Source organism: Vigna unguiculata, unplaced genomic scaffold, assembly GCF_037176805.1.
Source record: "Vigna unguiculata cultivar grain cowpea cultivar isolate G323 ecotype 2 unplaced genomic scaffold, ASM3717680v1 ptg000108l, whole genome shotgun sequence".
Lineage (NCBI taxonomy): Eukaryota > Viridiplantae > Streptophyta > Magnoliopsida > Fabales > Fabaceae > Vigna > Vigna unguiculata.
The window spans coordinates 3,731-15,000 of NW_028196750.1; the positions used below are offsets into that span (position 1 = coordinate 3,731).

Here is an 11,270-nt window from a genome sequence, read left to right on the forward strand (position 1 = left end):
GGTGTAGGACAGGTTTTAGTACGAGGAGTTCAATGAAAGGATTTCTCTATAGTAAGAGTGATCCATGGCCTTTCGCCTAGAGTCATAGAAGAATTCCTTCATGCTTCCCATAGGGGTAGGAAAGAGTCAAGTGGCCGGTTAAGCAGCTAGTCCTACCTAATCTAGGCACATACGCCGGTGAGAGCAGTGCCTTTTCAAATCAAAGCTTAGCTTCTGAGATTCTCTGACTAATAGAAAACAATCTTTTGGGAAAGTATTCTGCGCTCTACTCTATTAGGCTGTGGGGCCCAGATCTTCTTGAATAAACTACTGTTTGCCCCTTGGAATGAAGCCTCTTAGGCTGTCTACCTTTGATTCAAGAGTCTCACCTTGGCGATCTACTGAGAAGGTCGTATCCATGGTCTCGACTCGCTCATACCCAGCCCACCTCTCTGAGGGGGACTTCCTTGCTATGCCACCATCCTATTAGCTTAGCTGGTAGTTAATCTATTTACTAGTCTGATGCACACTTGGAAGGCTCTCCTTTATCTTACCAGTCGTGCAGCACTATACACGCGTTTAGGTCATCATTCTTATCTAAGGCGGATAATTGGGCTTATAATGCCTTTGTTTTATGGACCTCGGGACCTTTCATTTCCAACTTCGGCCTATCATCTTATGTTTTTAGTTTCAAAAAAAGAAAAGGTTCGCGCCCTAGAGTGCATCCACGTCTTAGCCTTCACGGATGAGGCCTGCTATGACAAGGGATAGATAGGCACTACCTCTAACAAGGTAGTCCTATGGCGATAGAATGCCTTCTGGATACGACTAAAGAATAAACCATTATCTATATTCCTAGTCCCTTTGTCTGAGCACAGGTGACTCTCTTAGTGTTAGTACTTGTTCAGTTAAGATGTACATAGTCTTTAGGGTACGGTCATTACGCAGCAATATATCTTCCCCACTGGGCGTGGTATACAAGATAGCATCTAGCAAAGGACTTATCAAACCTGTTCCGAATCCAGAATCGAAAGCCATAGGAACAAAGCTTGAGGAATACTGTGACTTCCATCAAGCCAAAGCAAAGTGAACGAATTGTTCATAATGGTGTCTGTGTGAAAAGGAGATTCCTTAGAAAGATTTGACTCCTCAACAGCTGTTCTCCCCTTACACCAACTGTATGTAGTTGAATCGAGATTGGCGTTGCCTGGGTCAACTCTCTCCTATCTCATGTTGCTATTTTAGCTTTCATTTCCGTTATGTTACATATTGATCTTCTTTGACCCGCGAAAGCGAACGAGGAAGCTTACCATTCCGCCGTCGGTCAGTTATTCAAAGAAGAGTATCAACGGTATAACTACGAAATATTGATAGCAAAGCTCGGACTTTCATCCCAAACTCTTTCTTCTTTCGAATCTGAACCATGAAAGTCAGTCAATGTTGGCTTCCTCGATTACACAGTTGACCACACGCATTCAACGGTAGGGAGTAAGACCTTCTCTTTACAATTTGGAAGGTAAATTCCAGGGATACTCATCGAGTGGACCATACCAAGGCTTTCCAAGAAAGCTCCTTCTTTGCTTTTCTGATTGATCTCATTGTGGACGTGTAGAGATAGGCACCTTATCTATGCAATATAGATCTCTCTAGACAGATTCGTGAAAGATCCATTTATTTACGCCATGGAAGTTTCATTGCTGAATGACTTGTCTGCTACCAACTCCTTCCTCTATGGGTAGGGCATCTCTACATGTGAGACCTTGTATACAAATTGATCACATACCGCCGAGTAATTAAAGAAAAACTCCTCCTTGCTTTCATGCATAGCAGACTAACAAGCTGAAAAGTGATCTCGCTGTACCCGATCCCCAAGCACTGACATTGAGAGAAGAGTGGAACGGGACTAGCCTTATAGGGGACTTCCCCGGATACTTATCAACTCATATCGGAGCAAGGAAGCTAGCAACCTACTGAGACTGAGACCGCGCGAAGCAATACCACATTCTCAATACCCCGGAAGACAGCGATGTAGGGCTTCGTTCTTCTCTTGTTCCTGTTTCCATACGGTATCGATGGGCCGATCGTTTCCTCTGGGAAAACTAGCAAATAGCATTTCCCTGGAAGTGGCATGTCAAAAAGGAGGAATTTAGATCCCACCTATGGGCGAAATCAATGAAGACCTTTTCCCTCCCTTCGGTCGCCTCTATTTCGAGAAATGTTGTTCTTCACTAGCGGCAAAACTAAGAATGATTTTATCCCTCATGGGCTGGCATGAGAAATTGAAATTGATCGATCTCCCCGATGGGAAGAAAGATTCCTAACAGTTATAAGACGATTATGTGCGGCGTAAATGGTGATCATTGCAGGATAAAACTTGGTGCTATAGCAAAACAACTTTTTCTTCCACGCACAGAATAGGTTGTTCAAGAAGGGGACAGGGATGTGGATCTCACTACTATTGATTAACCGGTGTCAGTTGCTTTAACAGCTTTCCATGGGCATCCACCCGCAAAGATAAGAGGCCTACGCAACGATCCTTAGAACTCTCCGGTTCAAAGCCGCCCGCAATCGATACCTTTCCATTCCTATATCCTATACGATACGCTATTTTCCTGTTTCAAAGAGCTTATTCGAGAACAAGGCGCAGCAAGAGCTAATTCGATAACAGGATTCTTCGCAATTAGCCTTTCCTCGCTTTCGCTTTCAAGGGGCGTAGCGCTTGCTTACTTCTTAGAGTAGAGTCCGGAATTTTTAGCTTATTAGGTCACAATCCTGTCTTATTTAGATCTTCTTTCAGTCTAGCCCTTCTTCCACATGAGATCCTATTTTTCCTAACTCCATGTAGCACCACTATCCAATGAAAAAAAAAATCCTGCTATTTCACTCCTGGAATTCCCTGATAGAGAACTCCAGTTCTATACCTGGGGCTAGCTACTAGCTCAGACTCCGGCTTCTTAGTGTGGCCAAGTGGTAAGTCCTTTCTTTTCTGTCTGAGAATATGTCTTATCTTCCGAGGTGGCATGAGACAATAAGTGAGTTCCAGTTTAGTCTTTTGAATGTTCCTGAGGTGGATCGAGTCTCTGGTAGTTCTAGGTGGCTAGAGACCAGGGCTAACAGTCCTAGAAAGAGCAGTCCTATTTCTAAAGTACACGAACATCTTTGACATAAGGACGCTTTCAATCTTTCTTCATGAAAGCCAGACAGCGGAGCGGAGATAGAGTCCAAGCGCACTATAGCACTGCAGGGAAAGAAAATATCTTCCTTTGAAAAACTAAAGTAGTACTAAATCAAAGAAAGACATGAATTGCCCGAAGGCCAGGTTCTTTATTCCCATAGGCACAAAGACCGATCCCGACCGTCCCTTATTATTTGATTTTACACGTGCCTGGAAATGATGCTTGAATTCTTGCTTGTCTTATGAGCCATTTACTTACTTATGGAAGACATGGGGCACGAACGAGAGCATGGTTAATTAAGTAGGCTATGGAGCATGAGCCATATCAGTGCTAGAAAGACTTCCTTTTTCGATATGGTTTGATAGTAGGAGAGAAGTAGTACCCCTACGAGCGATGGATAAGAAATGCTTTTTTTTTTCAAGCGGAAGAAACTTCACTGCAGGGGAAGGCTTATGTCACTCGGATGGGAAGGCGCTAGCCGCATGGAGTAGCCATAAGAGTTAGAAGACCGCCATCAAGGATGACAAGTCACATCGGGACAGCCCTTTTTCCAGCTAGCTGATATAGAATGGAAGGGGAAGGAGGAGAAAGATAAAAAGGCAATCAACAGACTCTGATAGACGCTATGGGACCATCTCCCTTGGGAGAAGCCTTTCCGTTGTTCCAGGGTTTTCTTACTATTGAGGTCCATTTTTCCTATCATGGCATGGGGATTAGAGAGAAGATCAAGAGTTTCGAACAAGCACGCAAGCCTGAAAGCATGAGTTTCCAGCGATCGAAGTTCAAACTTGGCCGGACAGGAAAGAGGGAAAGCCTTCTTCTCAATGAGCTGTATCCATTATACAATCACCGGGCTTTGCCAAAGACAGTCCCAGTAAAGGGGTGTGTAGCAAAGCATCCACCGAGACTAGATTGGAAGATAGTCATGTGCTCTATGAAAGCAATCGAACATCATGTGTGAAGCATATGAGATGGCTAGCCGGGCAGTTCCATCATAGTTCGTGACAGGGTGTAAAGGATATATGATCTTACTTTACGATTGAGGTCTTCTTTCTCCTCTTCTTCACCGGGAACCCCTATTTCATCAACCAGACGGACAATGGGAAGCGTCTGAGCAATAAAAAGATAAGCCAAAAACGTGAAGTAGAGGGATCCCATCCTGACGGATGAGCTGCTCCCTCCCCCGGTTAACTACCACTACCCGGTCTTCCCTTTGAATTGATAGCTTCCGCTGGAGCACTTGCCTTCGTGATGAATCCCTTGAGCTTTGACTATCTTTTTGCTTCTTCTTGCTAGCCTTCGATTGTATGGTTTCCTGTATCGCTCTTGTCAAGCTCCAGCCCGATCCCTGTGATCTCGTACTTGGCCTTCCCCCCCTCTTTATCTTCGTCCCGGGATAGAGCCTTTCACTAAAGGGAAGGTTCCCGAGCTTGGCCGAAAAAAATCCTGGAAGTAGCACTGCTTTGGCGATTGGCAAGACATATCCGAGTAGCGCTGCCTGAACGAAGCGTGGGCGTAAAGCATCAAGTGGAGGCGTCGAATCCTTGCAAGAGGGGGGCAGACCGGTCAAAGCCAAGTCCAGACGAGCTGGCCAAAAGGCATAGGGCCAAGGCGGAGCTGGCAGGCTCATCTCACTTATTGTGTGCTTTGTTGGAATAGACTGACATCAAGGGAAAGTGCACTTTATCTCGATTCCTCTCTTTCTACAACTCTTTCCAACCCACTGCTCAGCCCCCCTCCAAACTATGGCATCAAGGTCGGACCAAGGGTCGGGCCTCCACCGATCTACTGATAAGGTAAGGGGAAAGACAACTGAATAAATAGGTCTATCTATCCTATAAAGACGGGCTAGAGTAAACGCCAAGCGCTGGCCCATTAGTGGGTTCAATTCCTGCTTGCCTCTCATTTTCAATTGTTTGTTAGAGTAGTCTCGATCCTATTGAACATAAGCTATATCACAGGGAGTAAGTAGATCATGATCGGAGGGGACGACCGGAGAAAGATAAGTCAAGGAGGACCCGAAGAGGAAGAGCGGTCCGTCCTAAACGAAGAGCGGTCGCTGAGAGCGAAATGAACTGATTTGGCCGGAGGGGGCCACGGGATTAGACTCTCGATGTATTATTACATTTCTAGCGGGAGGAGAGTAGCCCCGAAAGAAGTCGGTCCTAGCGAAAACACATAATACAGCTTATGGCCGAGAGTGTCATGAAAGAAAGGTCAGTCTGCACAGGCGGGACGTGACATTAATAGACAGGTCAAACTGTGGAATCGTCTGATTTTCACTCGGATGACGTAATTCAATTTGATTTATATCAGTGTGCAGCAGCCCCTATGACAGAATTGAACATCAGATATATCACATCCATAAAAAGATTAAAAACAGTCGGTTATGAGAGCAGCACTTTTCCTTGCGGGGGCCCCGTCTCCCATCGGTGCGCTGGAGACGATTCTTTCTGTATCTTCGGCTTCGTCTTCTCCTCCTTCTGAGTCAAACAGATAAAATAAAACATGTGAATGAACGAATTTATCGTAGATTGCACGAGCAAACCACCCTTTTTTACTTTACAAATGATTGTGATTGTGGAGTTGAGGCAGGGGCTCTTGCTTTTTACTAGGCTAGACGACTCGGCGATTCTACCCTACTTTTTTCCCAGGATTGGACGCCTATTGACGAAGCTCAGGATTGGATTGTCGCCTTACTGCTTGACGAGAACAACCTACCACTGACTTTTTGAAAGTACCTATCTCATTGCACTAAAAGAGTCTGTCTTTGACGATAGGGCTTGAGGTCGATCGGTCCACCACTAAGGATCTATGGTAGGTCAAAGAGCGCAGAGAAGATTGTCCACCACTTCTTCTTGTACGCGCTATAAGATATAGGCTTTCTATGAAAGCTCGTAAGATCAGCTGACAAAACAAAACAGAAAGGGATTCGGACTCGCCTGGTTCATGTCTATCGACGAGGGATCTCAGATTGCGCTTGACCGCAGACTCGTAGCATGGGTGAGAATTCTTCATCTTAGGTAATGAAGGTGGGCGGCTCGTCGTCTTTGAAAAAGGAAGGGATGATTCTTGCCAAACTCTGTCATGCCCATCCTCCTTGGAGTTTAAAAAAAAAGATCCCCTTATGTTTTTCCGTCTTCTTCTCTGCCGAAAGGAAAGACAAAGGCGAGGGAGTCCTCGAACGGGGAAACCCACGATTGAGAGGTCAGATCACACCATCCTCATTGATCCAACTCGGGTTGGTATGCTCACAAAGAGAGACCCTACCACATGTGTTTCAGTTTGAGAGCCACCCTGTTTTCTCGATGTCTTCTTCTCTTTCGGGTGGGAGGCATTCTTCAATAGCTTTCATTACTGAGGGGCCCAATCCTAAGAATAAGAGTATCAAAAGACTCGATCTATCCGACCTTACCATAGTCTCCCTCGAGGCGCGGTCAACCTAGCAGGTGTCATACCTTCAAAAGAGATGGCTCAGACAGATTAGCTATAATGCGCAGTTAGATACTTCGATGGCTCTCGAACTAGCTGTGTTAAGCATATAGCTAGCCTTCTATTACCTTATTTCTCCAAATTTATGAATCCATAATTGTTGCCATTCAGTCTCTTATTAGCGATAGGGGCCGTCATCCAACATGCTTCTATCTAAGTGATTTCATACCTTATTCCCTCCGCCACCCTCACCCTTCTAAGCTCCTTTGCCCTATGCCTTTAGTTAGTCTGCTTTGAATGATCATTTCACTCTTCGAAGGTGAGCGAAGTACTTCGAGGGATTAGATGGAAGGAACCTCTGCTAAGAATGGAATACAATTCTTTGTGTCCTTATTTAGCTTTCAAGTGGGAGAGGACTTCCATAGAGTGAGCCCTTCGATCGCGGTGCTCATCTTACCACCCTAACTACTAGCGCAGTCCAACTTATCCCTGCTAACCCACAACTAAAGCACCATGACTCTTTGATTCCGAAATGCGGCCGAGGGCATCGGAAAGGACACATCACACGCCCTAACTCCACGAAGGGATGGATGGAATAGACAGGCACAAACCGTTGACCCTAATCTTACCAAGATATACAGGTATTCAATCCAGAATGGGCACAGAAACTGTTCAGGAAGTGAATAAAGCAGAAAGATACACATTAGTATTGGACTTAACCCCAGAGGAGAAAGAAGAACCTCCGCTTGTCCTAGAGCTAGCCTCAGAGTCAGAAGTTTATGTTAACCATACCACTAGGACAGGAAGGGTCTATCAACCGCCTCATTTGCAAGGCTAAGAAGAGCAAGAATCTATTATGCCTTTCGCTCAGTTATGAGCCAACAGGAATTTGACTGGATTGAGACTCGCGGTGCTTACACCTCTAAAGTCAGCCTCGCTCAACAATTCCTCGAGACCAAAGCAAAAGTTCTCTTTCGATCCCAAGGAGTTCATTACCTATTATTGTTGGCTATTCCAATGCCAATGCCAATGATAGAGAGATTAGGGGAATATACTGACCGAGAAGAGAGAGTAAGACCCTAAATGCTTACGGGACAGAGAGGACGCTAGTGAGATGCGCAGGTGTATGAGCTCTGAGATGTGTAGGTAGAAAGAGAAGAAGCCGTTCCAACTGGTCCTATCATCCTAGGGTAGTAGTCAATCCGATGTAGCTAATCCGACCGGCATTAGTAGACGAGTACAAATGAATATAGTAGCCCTATACAATAGACGGTAGTTCCATTAGAAATTCTATGTAAAAAGTAACCTACCGGTTACAAAGGCCTATGAATTTACAAAGTCAACATCGGAGAGTCTTCTTAACAGCTGTACTAATGCCGTTCGCCTTGACTTTAGTCATGTAGAGCATTTTCTTTTGGCATAGGAGCCTTCTAGGCCTACTGACTCTTATCTAAAGGGGCATATCGAGATCCCTTAGCCCACAAAGCCCTTGACTTTCCTTCTCTGCTTCGCACCATCGTGACACTCACCCTTCGTTACCCAGCCCATCGCTAACGCTCAGCCTCGTCTTTTGATTTGACGACCTATTTCCCTCTTTCTCTATTTAGGATAGAAAGCATAAGGTCGCAAGTGAAGCTTCTGGAGAGAGCAATGAAAGAGTTAGAATTGGACCCATAACATTGACACAGGGAGAATCCATTGCTTGGTTTCCCACAGGCAGAAAAGGACTTGGCCTGGATGTAAACTGTAAAATGAAAAGAAAATTGTAGTATCCAAAAGGGCAGCTAAGCTAGCAATCCGAACAAGAAGATCTTCCCGTGGACTCAACAGGGTTCACGAATCTTATCAACTATTTACATGAAGTAAAGTTGGAATAGATCCCAGACTTCGGAGATAGCCACCACTACTACTACTTTAGAAAGGACCGAATGGCGTGCCTTATACCTTTCAAATGAATGGTGGGGAGACCGGAATCGCTTTTGTCGCTCCGGATTTCCTCTTAGCCGAAAGGGTCGAGGCAGGAAGGAGAACGCTATATATACACCTCTTTGTACCTGGGACTAGACATAATAGCTTGAGAAAGGCTCGGGAAAGTACGTTGTGTATTTTATAGCACACGAGATAGGCGGCTTGGCTTAGAGCCTACACCAATCTATCTGTTCTATCTGTAATAGTTCGATCTGTCTTCCTGAGATGAGAATTTGTTTTGAAATAGCTAGATTAGAACTGGCCGCCTTGCCTTGGCTTATTGTGTGATTTTTGAGCAGGAGCGAGCTGTCTTTGGCACAATCTGTACTGTAGCCGGGAAAGCAGGAGTCAAGCTGTTCACAAGCAGTGGTTATGAGCCGCATCTAAAGCCAATCCATTTACAAGTGAAATCTTGCCCAACTCCAACTACAAGGAAAGAAAGGGGTGAGGTGCTCATTCTGTATAAATTGGGTCTCTCGGAACCATGGGCGGCGAAAACTAGGATGGAATCATAGGTAAGGGATGACATAACTGGGGAGTAGGAATGGCAGATCCGTTTTTTCCCAACATTATGAACTCTTCAACTTGTAGTCCACCAAGAGGCTCAATCCTCTCCTGACTTACGTCTGAGCCCAGGTTTGTAAACCAGCCATTCAATGGAAGACTTTGTCCTCTTATTTATGTTAAGCATTAGGGTCCTTCACATAATCTCGAACCGTGCCCCTTCCTCAATGAGTCACGAGCGAGCCATGCCACATTGCATGGGAGGAACTGATCCTTCACTTCCCTTTTGAGCTTTCGATTCTATTCTAGACCGCTTGATATCATATCTTACCAGCCCCACCCGGGTGGCTTCCGCGTCACCCCCAGTTGCTCCATTCTGGATCCCTGAGTGATAGAATAGCTATAAGCTAGCCCACCCTCACCTTGATGAGTTTCACTAAGAAACCGGGGGGTGCCTATGTGACTAACATAGGGCTCTGCCTTACCAAGCAGAGTGAGGTTAGAAACTCCAATTTTGTGATAGGACTGACCCTGGTGAGAACCAGCCTATCACGCCACCGAGGTTCCGCCTCGTTTGCCTTAGTCTTGCGATCTAAGGGTGAAGGAGTCATCCAGCCACCGGGATTGGTTACCCGGTTGACCCCTATCCGTATCTACATCTACGTCCTGATTGAGTTACATAGAAACTAAAAGAACTTGAAAGCAAGAGATCCAACAGGAATGAAATGAATATCTATTTTTAAATAATCAAGTGAAAAATCCCCCGAACCTCTGATCCGATAGCAGCTATAATATGCATCTACGACTAGCTACAGGAACTAGATGAAAACTTCTACAACAGGGTATCGAAGAATGCATTCTGACATCGAGTCCTCAATCAATGTAGATGATTCAACAAGGTAGACCGAAGCAACTCGTCGATCAGCTATCACCACATCGTTGCCGAGAATGGCATAGCGATCAAACTAGTGACTGTCTACGGCTTATGCCTTCACTCGGGGGAGAGCACCCATCCAAAAAGCAGAAAAGTGAAGAAGTGACGTCCAAACCCTCGGATGGACCTAAACTAGACTCAGTCCGAGCTCCTGCAAGAGGGTCCAAAGTAGAGTGGCATGGAATCGGCCGGAAAAGACAGATCTTATCTTATAATTGCGTATATTGAGTGAGATGCCGCTTCAAAGATGCTGCTTACCTAGGATGGTGTGCTTTTCGCTCCTTTGGCTTTCTTTCTCCCGGAGACCATGCCATTCCTCGACACCGACCTTCAAACAAAGTCAGATGAGGAGCTGGCTTCCCTCAAAGTTGCTCTGGCTGACTTGCCCGTTCCGCTTTGGGGCGGTTCTTCCTCCAGCAGCCTATTCTTTCACAGCTTCTATGCCAAGGGCTATTATATCTATTCGATTATGCAAGATGTATTGGGGTCACATAAAATTATTTATGAAAAGAAAGCGCTCTTAGTTCAGTTCGGTAGAACGCGGGTCTCCAAAACCCGATGTCGTAGGTTCAAATCCTACAGAGCGTGATTCCATTCTTGTTAGATCGAGAATGACACTGAAATAATTGAACAGCAGTCTAAAGTCTGAATTTTACCTCCTGTGGATTAGGATTAAAAACAAAGAAAGAGGAGGTAAATAAACCAAAGAGATGTTAATGAAGAAAGGGTCCAAACGCGGAGGCAGTTCCAGTCCTTGTCGCAGCGCAGTAGTGAGTAGGTGATCCAACACCAGAGATAAAAGACGCAGCAGATTCATAGATATACTTACCTTAGTTATATAGATCGTTTACCTAGGTACGAGACCCTGAGGTCCATATCGGTAATAGAAAGACCTGCCACCAAAAGCATTCCGATGGAGCAGAAGTAGACCCTTCCCCCGCCATAATAGCACCACCTAGCTTCGGGATAGTAGTAGCACATATCTTTTTCTAGTGATCGTTATAGGGATAATGAAACCAATGATAGAGTTGACCTAGCCTAGCGACATCCATCCCTTGTCTCCGACCGGGAGATAGAGACTACTTCATGCGCAACTTCAACATCTCCAATCCAAGGGGTAGGCCTTTTTTTTTCAAGACCCCCTTTCGGTTCGGAAAACGCATTGGCTTTCACTCAAGTTCGAGGATCCATTAAATAAAGCAAAAAATGCACGTTACAGACGAAAGGTAGATGTTCATTGGCGAATAAAGAGAATGCAAGCTATGCAAAAACGGATT

General features: G+C 45.2%; 1 non-coding gene across 1 annotated transcript; it reads left to right on the forward strand.

The window, feature by feature from the left end:
• Positions 1-10,507: 10,507 nt before the first annotated feature.
• Positions 10,508-10,581, forward strand: TRNAW-CCA (transfer RNA tryptophan (anticodon CCA)). Its single transcript has one exon. It is a non-coding gene; the product is annotated as a tRNA-Trp (tRNA).
• Positions 10,582-11,270: the final 689 nt, after the last annotated feature.